General features: G+C 39.8%; 1 protein-coding gene across 9 annotated transcripts in view; it reads right to left on the bottom strand.

Annotated features, from left to right (window-relative positions):
* Positions 1–18,980, bottom strand: part of LOC128783698 (poly(rC)-binding protein 3-like) — a 499,860-nt gene extending 480,880 nt beyond the window's left edge. For 4 of the 9 annotated variants that reach the window (XM_053934779.1, XM_053934798.1, XM_053934724.1 and 1 more), the window contains exon 1: positions 18,554–18,974. The gene's annotated coding sequence lies outside the window, so the exon portion shown is untranslated. Of the gene's footprint in view, positions 1–18,553 lie in introns of all 9 variants that reach the window. The other 5 variants (XM_053934802.1, XM_053934809.1, XM_053934766.1 and 2 more) reach the window with 5 other exon arrangements.
* Positions 18,981–20,253: the final 1,273 nt, after the last annotated feature.

Below are 20,253 nucleotides of genomic sequence, written 5' to 3'. Positions count from 1 at the left end.
TCTGTGAGTCCCTGCTGCCTGCTGGCATATAGTTCTATTACACTCAAAATATTTAGTGCTTTTTTTCACTTATTGTTTGCAAGTCTTGTATTTCATTCAGCTCTCTGTCACAGCTACAGATAAGATCCAAGGAACTTTTGGTGCCTACTAACAGGTGCCTAAAATATGTGTAGTTGGGGTTTTTGGCTGCTCATCCTTCTTATACTGATCATGCCGTGCTATGACAATATTCTGCCACATCCTGCTCATGTGGTGCTGTGGCACAAGATTGAATATTTGTTTCAGAAACTCATTTCAACAGAAAAATACCTCAGAGATCAACACTCCATGCCCACCTCCAACTGCTTTTTTAATGCTGGCAGAAAAGCTTGCTTCCCATGAAAATATCTGACCAAAAAGCTTTTCCAGTGTTAATCAAAGCTTGCAAACTTGCACTTGGAAATGAAAGTTTTTCCCACATGTGATTTGAAATGTATTTGCTCCCATTAATTTCTTTGGCTTGATTAGATCTTCCATGATGCTGTTTGCCATCAGGTTCCCATGATCCCCTAGATAAGGAAAAAGGCCTCTCCTTATACCAGGTTGGTCAGGACTACTTGGTCAGGAAGTGAAGTTCATAGAAAGATGTAAGCCCCCTGAGCTTCCAGCCATGGAAACGAGATGCCATGGAAATATCTCTAAGCTGTCACATTTTAGGTTTTAGCCACCTTTGCACTTTTTGACCATCAGCTTCTGATTCTAATTTTTTTTTTTTTAGTTTTTTAAAAATTTTATTTTTGAAGAGTGATTATTTCTGAAATAAGGAAGTGATTTGAGCATAAAACTGCCTCCTGTTATGCTTTTGGTTTTGTACCATTGCCTAGAGACTTGAGAAGGGCAGAAAAGAAATTGCCTGTATATACGTGTTTTGGACTGATGAGGCAAGCAGGACAAATGAGAATGGGATGCATCTTTGCTGCTGAAATACCATTCTGTACTTAATTCAATTTTGCTTGTGTATCAAGAGTGATTGAGAAAGGATATGCAAGAAGTTATGGTGTATGCCCAACATGAACAAGTCTGTAGAGTACCAGTGCATTCAAATTGTTCCTCATTCTTCCTAATGTTCCTTTGGACACTGCGATCAATGATAAAACTTGTACCAGTCCCAACATGAATAATACATATGTCAAAATTTAGTCCACAAATGAACACAGCACACTGCATAAAAGCCAACGACCCACTGAAAAGGAAAAATCACCAATCAGATAAGAAAGCAATTTTATATAGTTCTCCCTTATGAGATCCTCCCTAGAACCATATATTTCAGTTCGGCAGAAATTAAACTTTAAAAAAACCCTCAAATACCCATAAATAGAACACTATAAGCATACCTGCTAGGGAAAATAAACCTAACTTCAGCTCCAGGTGATCTAAAGTCTCTCATCATTCCAATCAGATTTCTCTGATTTTTAGGTGTTTGCTGCTGGGGGAATAAATAAATGACAACAACTTGTAGCTTCCTCTCCTTCTTTCCTTTCTAATTCCTCCCTACATCCTGGTGCAAAACCACTTTCTTTTGATTATTTAGAAAATTCCTAATATTTTCTGGAAATAATATAAAGACTTTATGCTTTTTATCCACAAGTTTGTGGATACGTATCAATATTCTATATACCATTCTACCATCATCTTTTGTGGTCTTGAAAACAAGAAAAATACTTTTGTAGTTACACTGATCACTGAGTTAACAACCTACATAAATACTTGGATTAGGTAGAGCATAACATTGTAGAAAAAATAAATTCAAATCCAGCTGTATGTCAGGCTGTGTGTCTATAAATATATGTCAGCACCATACTGCTTCATCATTTCTTTGTAAAGATTTGGATAAGGAAAATTCAAAATAACAACAGATATTCAAAGTACACCTTCATCTCAGGTTGCTACATTTCTCCAATTTTTGATATTGGATTTTGCTTTCATAAACATTTCATTAGCATACCTGAAGAGCTGCTCTGCCTCTTTGCTGCTCAACAATAGCATAGTATGAACAGATAATTTGGCACATAAAATAGAGTTTCATCTCCCACAACACTTTTTCCTGGCTTTAAGACATTTATCTGTCCTCTAAAACATTCTGATTGGTTGATAACAGGAAATTTCATGTGCCTGACTACATTTCACTTCCTTCAAAGCATAAATATTTTTGGCATGATTTCTTTTCTTTTCTCTCTTTTCTTTTCTTTTCTTTTCTTTTCTTTTCTTTTCTTTTCTTTTCTTTTCTTTTCTTTTCTTTCTTTTCTTTTCTTTTCTTTTCTTTTCTTTTCTTTTCTTTTCTTTTCTTTTCTTTTCTTTTCTTTTCTTTCTTTTCTTTTCTTTTCTTATTAAATTCCACTTTGCTTTATTTTCAGTGCCCTTAAAGTTCCTTGTACTGGAATTATTTATTAACTTAAATGAGGTCTAAGGAGAACAGGATCTCAGTCTTTACACTCTCTACCAAGCCTACTAACTTTCTTCAGAAAGCAGCAATAAATTATTGTTCTATGACACCAGACTCCTGCTGTGTGTTGTCATGGAACACGCATGATATTTGTTGAAATGAATCATTTTCCAGGAAATATCCAGTGAATAGATAAATTAAAATCAGCAAAAAGAAATGCCAATCTTTCTCGTACACTTCCAATTAATTCTTCCCATAACAACAGCTATTATTTTGGAGCAGATTGCTGTTCAACTGGATGAATTCCAGCCACTCCAGTAAGAAGGGGCTTGGTTTCCAGTGCTGTATGTTCCCTGGTTAAACAAGATGCACTTGATCATTGTCTCACAGCAACTGCTTTTTGTCCCAGCTTAACAAGTTTCCCTCCAAAAATATATGGCAATCACTGGGCCACTAAAACTAGTTTTAAGCCATTACTCCTGATTTTCACTTCTCTGTTAAAAACTCATAAATTGAGAGCCTATCTGAAATAAAGGGACTTAGCACTAGGGCTGCTGGCTATTCTCTGTGGTTGGAGCAACTGAAGGCCTCTTAGCAGACTCCTGTAGGAGACAGTAGCAATGGTCTCACTGGTCTGTTCTACAGAAGACAACAAAATGGTCTTTTGCACCGTGGAACAATGCACTTGCAGGCCCTAAATCTGGCATACAAAAGTGCATTTGCAAGCAGGCAGCCCATACAGGTAAGGCCAGTACTTTCCTGCCTGTATAAAATTTGCTAAAATGGTATCAGTGTTCCAGCAGAAGTGAAAGAGTTAAACAGAAATCTTGTATAAATCAAATTTTGCAGGAATCACTCTGTTACAACAGATTGTGGAGCACTATTTTTTCCCCACTCTTTCTGATACAAGCACCCTAGGCAAACTTTCTAATTAGAGCAGCAGATGTATGCAGTGCTATGTCTCTGTGAAGTTATTATACCCAAACCAAATTTTGTCACCAGCAGCCAATAATTCGTTTGTCTAGTAAGGGCTTGAAGTGGCCGTATCAATTATTTAAAAACATACTAAGAAGAGGAATCCATTTAAAATCTTCTGGGAAGCCCAGTTATAAAACAGTGCATGCTCAAGTTTCATACACAATATAGTCTTTTTAAAAATACAATATTACTAATTAAGGCTTAGTGCATTAGGCCATTAGTACTTGAGTGATTCATGACAGCATAATGATCTTGCTTATAATTTGTGCCTTAATTTATGGGATACTAAGAAAAAACAAAGGAAAAAAACCTAAGCAATTTGCAAAACTGCTTGCAGTAATTTCTCCTGAAAAGTGACTTTACTGTGTGTAAGTGCTATGCTGGTAAGAAAATGCTTCCTATCAATAATTAAAGGATAATGAAAGTTTCATGTGTCAGAAGACATCCTCAAAACAGGACCAGAAAGAAGAACATTCCTTCTTGTTCAGACCGTCCACATTTTAAACCTCAAAATAACACCCTTCTCCAAGAAGCATTTTAGAAAAAAATATTTACTGAAATATATGACTATTCAAAACTCACCAGAAGCTGTAATAACAATGCAAATTAGCACAATTCTAAGAAGAGTTGCAGCAGAAAACAAAGGTCTGCACAGTGCCAAGCATCCCTGAATGCCATGGTTAGCCGTGAAGGATGTGGGTGGTTATCAGGGTTATGAACAAAAGCATTATAGAGAGGGTCTACAAACTTCTGTTGATTTCAAGTCTCTTAGCTGTCTAAGAAGGTCCAGCCCTTGTCTGACCCCTCTAGTTGGAGTATGCTGAGATCTGGAGCTGTCAAGGCTTGGAGCCCATCACAGACAGTCTGCATCTCCTCATCTGTACAGGCACACATCTGAAAGAATTTCTAGGAAGTGGACTGAATTTTGAGCGTCACATTCTCCTGGCAGATGTGGCTGATATCAGCGAATGTACATGAGAGTTACAGGAGATGAGAGGAGGAAGGCAAGAAGCACATTGCCAACAGTGTTTCAGAAAAACTGTCTAAAAATAATAGTAATTCTGCTCTCTGATTTGAAATATCCACATCTAAGACTGACAAAGACAGAAGCTTAGCAGGATTTTCAGAGAGGTCTTTGGTGTAAAATCCTCTTTAATACTGATGGAAGTCAGTGAGTGATGCTAGAATGGGATTTTCCAAGAAGTCTATGTTTTTGGACAGCTTATCCTCCTGCTTCCTCAATTTTAGCTGTTATTGCACTCCACTGTCATCACACTATGTGAGAGCACTTATGCTTACTGGCAACAGGACCAAACAAGCAGCAGCATCCCTTGGGAGAAAAGCAGTTCCTCTGCTGCTAAGAAGGCACCTTCACCACAGCTTTGCTGCTCTGCAAGTTTGCAAACCATCCTGCAAGTGATATGGTATGTTGGATCAAAACATCAGCTAAACAGCAGAAAGCTAGCTCTTGAAGCGCACGGGTGGGTCTGAATGAAGTTACTGTGAGCAAATTGCAGCCAGGACATTTGAAGGCAAGCCTGTCACATTGCTAAAACACTACTGAAGTGCAAACTCTGAATGATTCCGAATGGATGTTGGGCTTGGCATGAGGCCACTGACTGCAATTGAGGAGGTATCTGCTTAAAAAATAACTGAAGTCATTGTACTCTGAAGAATTAACTAAACCTCTAACTAAACATATTTTTTATACTTTCAGTTTTAAATGGTTTAATATTACAGAGCAACTCTTCTACATAGCATTTAGGTGGCAGTTTAGAGCAACATCTGGATTGATGGAACCATTTATATAAAAAAAAACCCTCCGTTTTGTGGCGACAAACATTTAATTTGGATTAAACTCTCTTGGTCCGTCTCCCTATTTCTGGCTATCAAATGGGCAAGTTAGGTTGGAGCCTCCTATATCCAAAGGCCATAAGTCTGGAGAGAACCAGAAGCCCTCTCATTCTCCAGTGTCTTGTTACAGGAATCGAAGTTAGAATTGTTGTGTGATAAACTCACTCTCTTCTAACACTGAATATAAGGATTCCCTTTGAGCTCCTGACCTTCCAATAGAATCTCTGCCTGTCATCCCATGTCTTCAGCTACTCAGAGAACTTGGAGTCTCCAATCCCCTCTCCACATTTTCTCATGCATATAATTAATTTGTAACTACAGTTGCTGTTTTAAAAGTACAGCCTCATCTCGTGATAAGCTTATTTCACCACATTTTAAAACACAGGTAACTTTTGTTCAGTAAATTCAAAACTGTCTTCAACAGGCTCTCTGTTTAGCAGGCTGTGGTACACAAGTATTCTTGGTAATGGAGTTGCAGCAATTAGGTCTGGAACCATCTGAAAATGCCACCTGTTTTTCAATACTCAACTACTTTGATCAATCTTTACTACGAAGGAACTTGGCATGCCGTTACAGGCCACAGCTGGTATTTCCACGTTCTTGTACTCATCCAATTTTATCATGATTTGATTACTAAAAGTCAAGTTGAGAAAACCTTGGTTTATATCATCCCTCTCTGCTCCTCCTCCTCCCTATACTGCCCAGAAAAGCTGAAAATCTCTGATTTTGCTTTGCTTAAAATCACCTCTATTGCCCTATCATATTTCCTTTTGTTTTTATCTTTTTTTTTTAATTTTATTTTCCCCTCTTGATTTATGGAAGACCTAATATTTTCTAAAGAAAGTAAGAATTAATTTGTAGTTAATGTAATTTTATTGATAAAAAGGTTGAATTTCTTGATTTACTTTGGTCATGTTAAAAACAATCCCAGAATAATGAGATGCCACCCACAGTCTGAAAACTCTTTTGACAAGGCTTCAGTAATAACTACAAACTATGGGCCCTATGCTGCGCCATGAAATACAAAGCTCTTATAGGTTATTTTTTATTACATTATTTGCTATGACACCTCTCCCTGATGTGCTGATTCTTACCATAGCAACAGAAAGTGGAAAAAGAAATTTGAAATCAAAAAGCATCTGAAGCATCTCAGGAAAAAAGATCAGACACTGCCATGACATATAATTATTATATTTTTTTCAGATCTAGAATTCATTTTTAATTAAAAAGTCATGTGGGCTTTTTTTCCTGTTTTTTTCTTTAATAACAGCAATGTAAGCAACACTTCTGTGTGCATTGCTGCATTCTTTTAAGCCAGCATAAACATCCTGGATTGATGAACAGAGTTAGTGCTAAGGCCTCTAGACTCCTTCCCAGCCCCAACCTTTGTGCATGCACACACTGGAAATCTGTTCCCCTACAAGGATTTTGAATGCCTTCCATGCCCAGGTCTGCAGGACAAATATGACTCAGAGCTGACTCCTACAAACACTCAAATGAGAAACCACAGTCCTGCTCGGTTAAATGGGACAAATCCAATGAGGGAAGTTATTTGCCCACATAGGTATACAGAAATCTTTATGCTGTGACACACACTCTTTTCCAGGAAGAGGACGTCTACACCAGGATTAAAGGTGGCTCATTACTAATGGATAAATGCCTTGCAGATAACATGCATAGTCATTCTGCAGGCAAGGCAAATGTCAATGGCCCCAGGAGAAAGCTCAAAGGAGTTTTTGGCGTTGGGCAGCTGATGAGAGTTACAGTTCCAGCTGCTTCATTCACTGCGGAATTTTACTGTTTCAGATACTGCTTCTTGTAGTAGTATTACAGCATTGACATAGTAGATACTACTCATAGTGGTATTTAAAAACTACCTGATGAATAGAACTGTATCTTATCCATTCATGTTAAATTTCCAACAGAAAACTGATGACAAATAATATGCAAAGAAGTAGTTTCATATAAATGAAAAATGCAATAATTCCATTTTAGATAAATACTAACTACCTGTATAGCATAGAATGTATAAAATTGCTTAAAACATTTCACACATAGGGGACTATGACTTTAAAGTTGCAAATGATGTAAAGCTTCAATGTCAAAAACTCCTTGGTTTTTGAAAAAGAACTGAAATAGAAAACTGAAAATATTGAGTATGTATATTGTGAAATATTGTATATCTCACTTGGAAAGAACCTAAAATGATCATCTAGTCCAAGTGCCTGACCAATTCAGGGCTGACCAAAAGTTCAAGCACATCATTGTCAAAATACCTCTTAAACACTGACAGGCTTGGGGCATCGATCACCTCTACAAGGAGCCTGTTCTAATGTTTGACCATCCTCTCAGTAAAGAAATGTTTTTTCATATCTAGTCTGAACCTTTGCTGGTCCAGTTTTAAACCATCCCCATGGGTCTTGTCACTGGGTACCCAGAAGAAGAGCTGAGCACCTCTCTCCTCATGTTCTCTCCTTAGGAACCTGTAGAAAGGTCATCCTTCAACCTCCTCTTCTCCAAGGCCAAAGTCCTCAGCTGCTCCTCACAGGACACATGTTCCAGCTTTGTTGCCCTCATCTGGACACATTCAAGAACCTTCACATTTTTCTTAAACTGCAGGGCCCACAACAGCACACAGTGCTGAGGGTGAGGGTATGCCAACAGTGGTACCTGCAGCTTTTTGAAAGCTATTAGAAATAAATTCTTGAAACATAAAAATGCCAGACACTTGAATTTCCTGTCCTCTATTTACATTATACTTCAAGGATCACAAATAAAAAATTACATCTTCCCTTTACCAGTAATTTTGAAACCAGAAGGTGTGCTCTGAATCAAAAGTTAGTAATTTCTGGCTTCCCAAATGAAGTACTTATCAGTAACAGAGTGCCAAAGCTACATGAAATCCAATGCATTCTTGATTAATAGTATTAGATAGTCCAATATTAAAATAACTTTGCTTAGAGCATAATGGCTATCACCTATTTGAAAGACTAATGCTTAGAATAATGCATCTGTGTAAATGTTAAGAACTCAACTCTCACCAACTGAAATTTAATCCAAAGGGGAAACAGGACGTTTTTTCAAACTATAAACAAAGATTCTTTCTGTTTTACTTGAACTATTTATAGTGAGAAACCAGAACCAAGCCAAATGAAAATGAGTCTGCAAAAAACCCCGTGGAGCGCTGCGCACTGGAAGATCAAACCTCCCAAAAGAGAAAGGTGGGTAAGGATCTTGACATATCATTTACACTCTGAAGGTCAATAGTAACATCTGGTTTAAGGTTAGTCATCCATAAATGGGGAGCATGACCAGAATCCTACTGTGCCTAACTCTACACCATCATCTATCCTCCACAAGAACTTAGGAGTCATCACTATAGCTGGCCTCTGTCCTGCAAGAACTTTGCTTTTTAAGTCTAGCAGTGAGCAGGATTGCTCCACACTCTGAGTCAGTAAACATCTTACATTGAAGCTCAAGTACAACAGCTCAAGTAGTCCAAAAACAAAATAATAAAAGCAGGCCATGAACATATTTAAGGGGAAAAGAAACTAGAAAACTGGAACAGCCTCCAAATGGAGTATGGGAAGTAAAAATCTCCCTAAATAGTTGTAAGAAGGAGTTTGATCAGTACATGAAAGGAATCATATGACATCTTGGCTGCAAAAGCAAGGGACTGAACTGCATAACCCAGAAGAATCAGTCATATCTTCTTATAAGCGTGCAATTCTATATAGGTATGTTTAAAGGGAGAAAATAGAGTTTTAAAAAAATGTTATGAAAAGGCACCAGAACCCATAGAACACGATCAAAGCAAAATCTAAGATAATCACCTAGTGCTTATGATTTCTTAGACTTTCAAAATATTTTATTTAAGTAAGTTAGCTAAAATTTTTAAAAACACATCTTTTATTCCAGTCTAGACAGCATGACATCATCTGCCTGCATCTTATTTCTCACAGGGCTGGGTAAACTGCTTTTCTCCAACCCTCTCTTCTAAAGAATGGAATCCATAATGTGGTTTAGCATGTGTCTGTGTATTTCTGCATAATCTAATGTCCCCATTTAATATTTTAAAACAAATCATTAAAAAGATAACCAGTAAGACCTAGAAGCTTTATATTTCATTCATTACAAAACATATTCTAATCTTTTCCTCCTTTTCTCTGAAGGCATTTGATTCTGAATTTACTTTTATCCTTCTGTATAGTTTCTTCTTATTGCAAGAAAAACTTGAATCATGCATTACCATTTAAAAGTAAGCATAACACATTCTGTACATGTATGGCACATTGCAGGTGCAGCTCTGAGATAAACAGGGCAGAAAAATGTTTTGTTTGGGAGCTGTAAACACTGGGTTAATAAAAAGTCAGTATGGAATATGCTGGTGGCCTCTGATGGGGATGCACATTAAGGATGTGAGATGGAAGCCTGAAGCTTTCAGCAGGACTACTGAGCACTGGACTCTGTCATTCATGACACAAGGAGTTGAAATAAGCCCCAGGTCACAGGCTCAGCCAGGGTCATGAGGGACAGGGTAGCTGCTTGTGAGGAGCAGGAAAAATGTCCTGCTTGATCATGTAATTAAAGACTGCATCAGCAGGTGTGCCCATGAATTAAATACAAAGACAACATAAATATTCTCTCTTTGTGACTTGTAAATGCTTTATTTTGCCTCTTAGATGTTTTTAACATCTTTTTTCCTCTGCATGCAGCCATTTTAACTGCTCAATCTAAGTACTGTCCCAGGTGGCTTCTCCCTTCCATTGTGTTAGCACTCCATGTCTTCCTAGCCAGACTCTCTTCTAAATAATTTATAACTCACAATCTCACCAGGACTCTCAGACCAAGAGCACAGATCCATCGTCAGCCTAAGTCAATTTTATGCTGCCTTTTCCTATGCCTCCCCTCCACTGTGCCTTGAGGCAGCTGCAGTGTTAATATGAGCAGTTAGTCAGATGGATCAAGGACCTGACTGGGCTAAATTTTTATTCTTTTATATTACCAGTTGCAGCACACTATTCAGAGGAAAGAAGGAGGATTGTTCAGAACTCCCTCTACAGAAACAGTTGGAATTTAGACCAACTTAAGCTGATTTTGAAACAATACTTTAAACTGACAGTGTACAGCTCCCTTTCAGCCTGCAATTTCACCTTCTAACATTAGTTGTGCTTTCTTCCAATCCAGCCTCAAATCTCTGATATTTGTTATGTGCCTTTTATCTCACATTCTGTTAAATCTTATTAATCCCATCCCAGAGCAATGCTTTTCCCTCTTCCAGCCTCTCTTAAAGACTCCCTCACACTTACTTTTTTTAAAATTTTTGCTTCTGCAGGTACTTTGTTACCCTTTTGTTGAATCATTTCTTTGGTTCCATATATTCTACTATCCCTGTTTCTGCCTCACATTGCTTATACCTCTAGGCTGCACTTGTATGTGTCACACACAAGCAAAATCTGCATGAGAGTGCAAATTTAGAAGTTGTTTTTAAGATTTCAGCCTTGAAGATCAAGCGTGAGTTTGCCTTTGCAATACGTACTGGAAAGATCTCACAGGAGTGAAGGATCTGATATTATCCATATGGCACTGCAGATTTCACCTTCAAACTTGAAAGAATCAAAATCCTCCTCTTCCCAGATTCTTCCATATTGCCAGGCAGGAGAATTCTGCCAATCCCAAATGCTAACACAGGCACCTATCCCCACTCAAAACGCAGTTTTAAAACTAAGCTGGTGGCTAGGAACAGTCACATTTACAATTCTTTTCTGGTCTCTACCCCACATTACCACTGAAAACTAACTGTAAAAAAGAGAAGGAAAATAAATTACCTTCACCTGGTATTTTACTTTACTATTACTGCTGCTTAATATTTTGTCTGTGCACTACAAAACCCAAGGATGGGTTTGCTGAGATGACTAAGTAGTTGATGTCTGTGACACAGAAACATAGAATGGTTTGGGTCAGAAGGGACCTTTAAGATCATCTAGTTCTAATCCCTGTGCCATGGGCAGGGACACCTTTTAGTAGATGAGGTTGCTCAAAGACCCATCCAACCTGGCTTCAAACACTTCCAAGGGTGGGGCATCCACAACTTCTATGTATAACTCATTCCAGTGCCTCACCAGTGTCTCATCTCTGACATGTAAAGAGTAACCAGTGAAGTATCCACCTGCTTCTAGAATTCATAAAATATTTTTATATTAGGTGAAAATCCAAATACAGACAAAATAATTTCTTGCACATAGATGGACAACCAGAAATATACAGCTAAAAGATTATATTTTTTATCATATAGAATTAAAATATTTAAAATATTCCTATACTTAACATATGCTTTATTTAGACCTCAGATTTTAGAAAGAACTCTCAATTTATTTCATTCTGTGATGGAATCAAGCAGTGTTGTGTTGCAAAAATCAAATGAAAGTGCCAAGGATTTTTGGTTTAGTTATGCAGACTGCCTGAAACACGAGCCATCTCATATAAGATTCTCTGAAGTAATAATAATAGATACTTCACACCTTCCCTGTTGTCAGTGTTCTACCAGCCTGTTTGGAGTCTCTCGCTTAGGCAAGAAATCCTACTGAAGTCAAGAAATTATTTAACACGAATAGGAATTGCTGAATTTAGCCATAGCTCTGCTATCCCAGGTAGGAACAGCATCGCACAAACCCCACATTCAGTGCCACATTTGGAGCTGTTTTTAAGACCTGGAATGAGAACTCCTGAGACACTGACCATGCCTCTATAATGGTTAAGTGAAAGCTAAGACTTAACTTTGAACTTCCATACTTTTATAGCCTAAGTTGTTCCCCATTCAATACTATAAGGCAAAATGTACAAATGTTTTCAAAAGGCACACAAATGCAACAGAACACACTCCTCCATTGATACCACAACAGGAGAAGGAACCATTCATATCCTTATTTAAACACAAGTATTTACATTTGCTAAGTTCTACCCTTCTGTTCCTGTTACAGCCTCAGCTGGGTTATACAAATTTGAAACCTGATCTGCTCTGAGGTGTGTCTGGAAGATGGCCATCACAGGGTTTGGAACCAGATGATCTTTAACATCCTTTTCAATCCCAAGTCATTCTATGGTTCTATGATTCTACAAAATTTCATTAATTTCTGCACTGCTGATAAACACTCAGATTTTGTCTGGCAAGGAAGTCCAAAGAAGCTTGGAAGTACATCAAGTACATCATGGCCAGGTACTTGTCTTCTCCTTCAGAAAGACAGGCTTTTTTGTTTATCCTGAAGGGTTTTAAGCCCACCTCAGGATCCTATTTCCTTCCCAGTTCATGTTCCCTGCCTTTCACCACATTGTCTTTGAATATTGGTGTATTCAAGGTTACTGAGGCAGCCATCATGACCTAAAGATATTGCCTGAAACTGCTAAGGCTGGCTTGTAGATGTTTAATGAATTCACCAGGTGAAAGAATGGCAATGGTATGACTGGTAAGAGAACCATACAGTCATGGTGCTTTATTCTACTAAAGCTCAAAGAACTCTACCACCTTGATTTGCATAACATTTTCAAATTTTGATTGCAGATTAAACAATACTTATGGGAGCTCCAGAAGCCTCATGATAAAATATACTGTTGTACATAACGTGCCAATAGGTTTGAAACAGACTATGCCACTATATACATGTGCTGGTTTTAACTGGGGTAGAACTAATTTTCTTCACAGGAGCCAGTATGGGGTTGGGGTTTGGATTTTTCCTGGAAACAGTGTTGATAACACAGGAATATTTTCATTACTGCTGATCAGTGCTTGCACAGTGTCAGGGCCTTTCCTGCTTCTCACCCCACCTCATCAGTGAGGAGGCTGGGGGTTCACAAGAAGCTGGGAGGGGACACAGCAGGGACAGCTGACCTGGAGTGATCCAAGAGATATTCCTTAGCATATGGCATCATGTGCAGCATATAGAGCTGGGGGGGAAAAGGAAGGGGAGGGATGTTCAGAATGATGGTGTTTGTCTTCCCAAGTCACAGTTAGAGCAGACAGAGCCAGGCTTTCCTGGGGTGACTGAACACCTACTTGCCCAGAGGAAGTGATGAAAGAATTCCTCATTTTGTTTTTCTTGTGTGCATGGCTTTTACTTTACCTGTTAAACTGTCTTTGGCTCAACCCATGAGTTTTTCCTTTTACTCTTTGGGTTCTCTGTCCCATCCTGCTGGTGGGGCAGTGAGCAAGTGGCTGTATGGGGCTTAGTTGCCATCTAGGTTTAAACCACAACAACATGTCACTTACATTAATGAAATTTTATATTAACTACTATTAAATAAGAGGACTAAGTTATCATCAGACTTCTGGGGTTGGCCCTAAAACCTTTCTATAAAACTAACTACTTTTTAAAATGCACACAAAAGAGCTTGTCAAAATTATTAATATTAAATCCTTCTGCAACTATTTTTCAGTAAACCAAGAGCCAAACTGTAATCAAGAAATGTATAGTCCGAGCCATTCACACCTCAAAAGGCCAAATGAATGAACTAATTATGCATTTTTTCTGTCATTTACAGAAGACAAGCATTGTGCTTCCTTGGATTAAGTGTTCACAGCATCTAAATATATCTAATGCATAGATGACAAAGTCAGATGTTGCAAGATCCATAATCAAAATTACTGGATTCATACTCCTTGTTAAAACCCTTGCTGGCTAGCAGGAATCAATAGTGCATTATGTATATTGCCCTATAAACAAAATTTAAGTTTTGTCACTGATACAGTGGCAGTGCTGGAACAGGTAACCATCTACCAGCATGGAGTTGCAGCAGTGGATTGAGTAGGAGGAACTGCCTCACCTCACTTTAACCTGTAATTACTTGGGCTGCTCCCAGCAGATTCTTTGGGACATGAGTGATCACTGGGACTTACAGTAAAACTCATTCTGAAAAACCCATTCCCTTTGATTTACGTTTAAAAATGTGTCTCTTCTCATGAGACCTGAAATATCATATTTATATCATGTCTCTCCTCATGAGACATGAAATATCATGTTTATATCAAGCAAATTCTGAATATTTTAGCTCTGATGCCACAGCTCTTCTTGCATTTGATTGGAACTGATGGAGCTGTTACACTGTGTTGTCCAAAGTTAACAATTTTCCCTTTCCTACAAACACTTTCTGCACACAAAACAACCTCCAGCCTATGCTGGCAAGTAGAGCATAATAGCTGGATGCAAATCCAGGGAAAACTGGAGTAAGTAAAAACATACCGCAAAGAAACACTGTAGCTGGAGACCCCTCTCCAGAATTACTTTTCACTTGACCTCCTACAAACAGTTGTCATCAGAGAGCTGTGTTAGCACTCGGACCGTATTTAAGTCTTCCCTATCTAATAAAGGGAAAACCAAGCAGACTGATGAAGGCAAACCATAAGACAGAGGAGTTTATACTGTTAAGGGTGAGGCAGTACTTTGTTCTCTTAGCCCTGAACAACTCAGACACTGCAGCACCAGATCATTAGATTCCCTGCTTTCCAGAGAGCCACCCTCTTCCTTTCCCTGCCATGCCTGAGCACTTGTTACCTCTGACACTCATCCACATGCACCAAGACTGGGAAGGGAACTGCTAGTAGATCTGTTCAGCATCTGGCTCTTCAGAGTAACCATTTCCCAGGAGGAAAATACTAATTTTCTTCTATGCATAAGAAAGTACAACAGAAGAAAAATACCTATTTTATTATAAAGACTGTATGCCAGCAGACAAAATGCAAATAAATAGTCATCTTTGCTTAAGATATCATTCAGCAAAACACCTTAAAATTACAAATATACACTTGGATGGAAACACATACACGTATAGCACCATTTTAAACTAGTAAAGAAAGAGGCATCTACTGAGAAAAATGGATGAATATTTTCAGATCCTACTGATTTTTAATGCATATCGTAGTTGCATTCCGCGTGGATACAGACAAAACCACTGCACCCCAGCCCCAAAATTACAAGGCAGCCCTGTGATAGTTCTCATTTACTTTGTTAAACATCTAAGAAGATCCATCATCAATACAGTTTCCTAGATAAGTATACCCAAATGAAACAGCAACTTTGCCCTGCAACAAAATGTCACTGAACCTGATGGGTAGTTGTAATTTAGGACAAGACAAAATACACATGTTCTTCTTTTGTGGAACCACCACATCCACGGAATAAAAACTCCTTTGACTAAGCATCTTAGACTGACATTGCAGAATAACTAGGTGCAATAATACAAGAAAACAATTTCAGTTGGTTAGCAGTAGAGAGAAATCCCACCTTACTTTCATAGCAATAAGGTCCACAAAGTAGGAGTGACTTCTGAAGTCACAGCTTTAAAAGACTCGTTTCAAAAACAAAACAAACAAACAAAATAGGCTTTAGAAGTGAATAAATCCAAAGTTTGATGCCATATCCAAGTCTCAAAATATAAGTTAAAGAGATGTTTAATCTAGGTTAATACATTACAGAATAAGCTAAGTGTTGGTGCGCTGTCACTCATGCCAGTGGGAACAACCCCCAGATCAAACTCAGCATTAACCTCACTTCAACACTGTCATACCCAGCTGAAAGCACTCCTGTCTTTCAGTTGTCATAAAAAAACCCCAAACACATGACTTGCTCTTTTTGTGTGCAAACATTCCATTTTTTTTTTTTTTTACCAACAGCTAAGCAACCAACTAAAGGTTCCTAGTGTGTAGATTTTGAAGTGAGTACTGCTTTTCCAGAAACAGCTAAAGGACACTGGGAGAATTCTCTCTAAAAGCACATGAGAAAAACAATGTTAAGAGTTTTCCATTTCCTGATATATTTTTAGTGTCACTGTGGTAAAAGACAATAACTACCTGTAAACATACAATATGCACCCAAAATAAAATCTAAACAAAATGAGATCTGCTGTCAATAGCATCCTTTGGAAATATCCTAAATCCTGCCATGGTGAGATAAAAAATCATGAAGAGTGCTGATCACAGGTAACTCCTGGTGACTTCAGTAGGAGTAGTGGATATTTCAGCCTTCTGTGGATTAAAACGAGGTGGCACGATTTTTATCTACAGAACAAGAACTGTTCTGTGCTACATGTGATTTTAACAGCAAACTCTATCAGATCAGAAAAATTGTATCACACTGCAGTGCTTACCAAGAAAATATGTTTAGCCAGCAGTCAGGGTTCAGCAGAACCGCAGATGACAAGCTAACATACATCATCCATATTTATTTATCTAAACTGCCAGTGCACTGTGCTCGTTTTCCATCCCTTTTTCTTACCCTGCATCCCTTCAAGAATGATGTACACAGCACATCAGGTGTCTCTCCCCTTGCAGCTATCAAGCATTAGGAATGTCACATCTCACTCAAAGCACACTTCCCACTTTCACAATCAGCCAGCCACAGCAGAAAAAAAAATCCAAGGCAAACTTGTGTAAAATATTTTAATTTAGGCTAACAAGAAATGATGAAATGTCTCTTGATAGCACAAGACTACTTCCATGACTACTCATTTTTACTGAGTGTTATCTATGCAGCATGTGGAAAGACAGGATATTTTGGAATTGCATTAACTAGACAGGAAACATTAATGTTCCTGTATCCATGAAGGCCTCCAAACTCTGATTACAACAACCATTTTAGCTAATTTGTAAACTTTTAGATACAAAAATGTTTCAACCTGTTAGAAAACCAAGTATACCAAGTGCTCTTTCATGTACTTTGTATTAACTAGATTTTATAAGTAAATTCAAGTCTTACAGCCAGACAAGTGTTAATACTTTTGAGCTAATATCTGAAACTGTGTACCATTGTGAAGCCAGTTTTCCTTACAAGTTCTTAAGCAAAATCACCGCTTGTTTTGAAACAAACAAGAGAGATGTGGAAAATCCATGAAAAAGAGCTAGAGGCTGTTATTTTGCTTCATATTAAGTGACACTTTGCAAATGGCACCCTGCAAGTTATGCCTTAACACCTTGTTAAAATGCAACTAAAATCTATATTACTCCGCTTCACACACATAGGTAAAATACATAATTGAAGGCACACTAAAAGACTTGGGGGAAATCCATGAAACATATAAATTACTTGATTGCCCCTGAATAATAAATTGTTCCCCAGCAGATTTATAAAAGACTCTTTTACTGTAAAAACACATTTCTGCCATCAATAGGCACAGTCTTCTGAAGAATGAAAAACAATCTAAAACAACTTTGGAATTGGGACATAAGCCGGACTCCAGCTGGCTGACCAAACTGATAATGTTTCATATCTCTTTTTCTCACTGAACACTAATATGTGACAGCAAATGATCCATTTACTCTGGATCACAACTGTATTCTCCCCACTCATCTCTGGAATAACACTGTCTAGGGCTGCTGGAGGAACAGAAATGCTACCCTTTCACATTAGCTGTAAAGTTTCCCTTTTCTGCACTCCTCTACTGAGAAGCCAGGCGAGGAATGGGAGCCATCACCTTGAAGGTGCAGTAATGATCTATGCAAAGATGTTCTGGAGCACAAGGGACTGAACTCTGTGGAGAGCTCTGTAGCTTTCCTGCATCCCTGACCAGTTTCTCTCTCAGCAGCCTCTGCTGTGCTCCTTGCTCTATGCACAGGGACTGTTTGGTAGCTTTAACACTCATCATCCCAGGAACACGAAATACAAATGCACTTTGCACACGCACCCACACACTCGCTCACTCTCAAGACACACGTGCACACACAGAGCTCCCTTGGCACTACATGCAATTCATTCCAAGTCCCCTGTGTATTGCTTCAAAACAGAAACCAAGCATACACACAGAAAAGAAAAAAAAACCAACCAACCAAACAAAAAAAAGAACACCCACCACCAAATCCCAACCAAACATCCCACCAAAATATTAAAAAAAACAAAACAAATAAACGACACAGCAAGGAGGAGGGAATGAGGAAGGGAGTGGGGGGTAGGACGAAGGAAAAAGGAGAAGCTTGGGGTTTTTTCCTGCTGTTGCTGAGGCTCCCAAGCATGCAGCACTAAGGAAGAGTAGTTCCCCACTTTCATCAGCTAGCTACATCCTTGGGATAAAAGGGAGCAGTCCGGAATGATGCTGAAGCTGCAGAAGGCAAAATAAGGCTTTGCCTGACTCCCCATGAAATTCTCTCCTCCACATCCCCTCCTCCCTAAAACCTTCACTAAATGGGGAAAAAAAAACCAAACAAACAAACAAAAAAAAGAAACCGAAATACCAAAAAAATCAACCAAAAAAAAACCAAAACAAAACAAAACAAAAAACAACACACAAGGAAAAAAGTGATGAAAAGACACAACTCACCTTAACAAGGGGTGTTGGATGGGGTCAGAGAGGAGGAAGGGTATAAAAAGATCTATTTTTAGCAGAGGTTGTGATAGTATTGAAACACACAGACACAGGGTTTGGAAGCAGGGAGAAGAGTATAAAAAAATGAGGGGAAGAGAAATTATCAAGAACGTGTAAGTCAGTCTGGCAGGAAAGAGGAGAACCCCCAAGAAAAAAAAAAAAAAAAAAGGGAAAAATAAATTAAAAAAAAACCCAAAAAACAACCACCAAATGCCGAGAGGATAAGGAGGGAGAGCGTGGCGGTGCCGGGGTTGTGTTTTGTTTCTCTTCGCTGGGGGCGGGCGGAGGCGGCGGGGCGGGGGTGTGGGGGGTGTTTCGGCGAGGGGCCCCTCGCTGCCTCCCCGCGGGGCTGCCGCGGCCCGAGCCTGCTCCCGGCGGCTCCCGGCGGCTCCGGGCGGTCGCTCCTCGCCCGGCTCCGGCGGCTGCGGCGGGCGCGGCGCTCCCGCGGCTCGCTGGGGCTCTGCAGCCGCGTTCACGCCGCCGCCGCCGCTCCTCGGCCACCCCCGCGCCCGCGCTCCCGCCGCCGCCGCCCGCGGGCGCCCCCCGCCGCCAGCGCTGCGGGCCGGGGCGCGGGCGGGCTCCGCGCCGGCCGGGACGGCGGCGGGGCGGGGGCTCTCCGCGGCCGTGCGCGCAGCCAGCCGCGCCGGCGCTGCCGCGGCCGCGGAGCCGAGCGGCTGCGTGGGGGGAAGTGCCCGTGCGGGGCCGGGGGAACCGCGGTGCCTGTGCGGCACCCGGGCTCGCCCTCCGGGCTGCGGTGCCCCGCTCCTGCGGCCCCGCGTCCCACGGCAGCCGGCGGGGAAAGGGAGCTCAGGGCTGGGAAGCGAAAGTTGGGCGTGCTGAAAGGCGGCCGGCGTTTTGGCAGCTGAACGCTGCTTATCAGCGGCACATCAACGTCGCTCGGTGTCGGTGGGGAGAGCATCAGTAACAAGCCGGGAGGCTGGGAACTGCACTTATTCGAATCAAAAGTAGTAAAACCGCGTTCAGCCGTGCCTTTAACACAGAAGCGTGGCTCACAGAGAGCGGCGCCAGCAGGTGATTTTCCTTGCTGGTCCAAATGGAAGCCACTCGCAGCGTTCTGCTGATGAGGACCATCGGCGGGTCACATTTATCTCAAACAGCTGACGAAATCCAGAAAACATTTACGTGTTACTGAAGGAAGATTTTTACCCGACTTGGCGCCCTCAGGAGTACTTGGTGACTAAAAATAAATCCTGTTAAGGTTGCTTTTAAGCAGATAAATATAAAAAACTTTGGACACGTTTTTACATTTTCATTGCTTAGACCAAAAGAAGTAAAAAAGAACAAAAAAAAAAAAAAAAAAATGGAGAATTTAAGTGCAGAGAAATGAACGAGCTTTTAAAAGTACTTTATTTCTATCTACAGCGCTATTAGGAACTGCAAGTAAATATGTCTGTTTATGACTTGTGATTTTGAATTGGCATTGTCCCATAAATGATGAGAGCAAATGCAGACCAAGCTGTTGGATCCATAACCTGCAAGTGATGTACAAGCTGTGCTGAAGCGCCACTGTTGCACTGAGATAAGCATATGTAGTAAATAGTAGAAGGATATGCTCCAGTATGCAAACTCTGTAAGTGTACATACTTACTCCATAAGTACATATAGTAAATAGATGTAGTAAATAGTAAAAGGGT

Source organism: Vidua chalybeata, chromosome 1 (assembly GCF_026979565.1).
Source record: "Vidua chalybeata isolate OUT-0048 chromosome 1, bVidCha1 merged haplotype, whole genome shotgun sequence".
Taxonomy (NCBI): domain Eukaryota; kingdom Metazoa; phylum Chordata; class Aves; order Passeriformes; family Viduidae; genus Vidua; species Vidua chalybeata.
This window is presented reverse-complemented; position numbering and strand designations above follow the sequence as displayed.